Below are 1,232 nucleotides of genomic sequence, written 5' to 3'. Positions count from 1 at the left end.
CCTCCTGCGACTTCGACGAAACTCCATCACGCATCGCTGGAATACTACGCAACTTCAGGGAGCGCTTTCTCAAACGTGCGGACAATACTGCTGTGTATTTTTATATTTCATGTGCAACGGTTATAATCTTTGGGAGTTTCTTAATCAGTTTACCGAAGATTGTGAACAGAACGATCGCCGCATAGTAAAATTATTTCAGAAAATTTTCTTTCGTAATAAAAATGTATGTGCGAAATCCCAAAATGCCAAATGCTGCCATATTCAATCTTGTAGTTTAAAAAGTAAAATATAAAGGAAATACTCATTTATGTAATAACTCTATTTCATCAATAAATATTTTGTATCTTTATTCTCTAGTTTATTTCTTTCTCGCCTTTCCGCGTCCTAAAATTTCCCGTCCCCTTACTCTACATCGTATAAATATCTCTCTTTCTTTGACGTCATCTGCGAACCTGCACGTTCCTGTTTTTCCTTCCAGTCACACCCCCACTTTCTCTACGAACGATATTATGCGTCATTAGCTCGTCGTCGCCGAAAACGTACGAAAAGAAAAATCGAGAAACGGTCAGGAGGCGGGAGGGGAGGGGACGATTCGTGAGAAGCACATGCGTCGAAATTTTTTCAGATAATCAACTGACTTTTCCTCACGCCATTTTGTCGGGCTTTCCACCACCTTCCCTACTTTACAGCTCTCTTTCATTTTCGAAAACTCATTTTCCCTCCCCCGGGTTGCTACAGCCACTCGTGCCACCGGGAACTATGGCTCTGGCCAATCAGCTTCTCGGCAGCTACCGCTCCGCCCAATCAAATCGTCTCGTTTATCGTCTAACTCCACCTTCCACCCATGCGATAGCCAATCACAGTCTGTAAAAATGTCTGGCCCAAATTCCCCGGGGACCGGGACCCCAAAGAGGGGCATGGAGGGGGCATTTTTCGCCGGCGCCGGGGAGACGTGGTGGGGGTTTGTTTTGACAGGCCATAGTACCCCTATTACTACTTTCCTAATGCCATTTCTTAACTTGCAATTTAAGCGAAATGTTTAATGTTTATAATATATATTATTTATTAATAATGTCATTGTTCGTGCTTTCCTGCGATCCTTCCACCATGCATCTTTCTGTGAATCTTCTTTCTCAAAATTCTCTTGTTACAGAGGATGTCTTTATTTTTATTTTTTCTAATTGTTTGTGTCTAATGATTTGTTTGTGATAGTTAGATCGGAAGAGCACCGT

Source organism: Wasmannia auropunctata, unplaced genomic scaffold, assembly GCF_000956235.1.
Source record: "Wasmannia auropunctata unplaced genomic scaffold, wasmannia.A_1.0 LD336090.1, whole genome shotgun sequence".
NCBI lineage: Eukaryota > Metazoa > Arthropoda > Insecta > Hymenoptera > Formicidae > Wasmannia > Wasmannia auropunctata.
Note: the sequence above shows the minus strand (reverse complement) of the source record.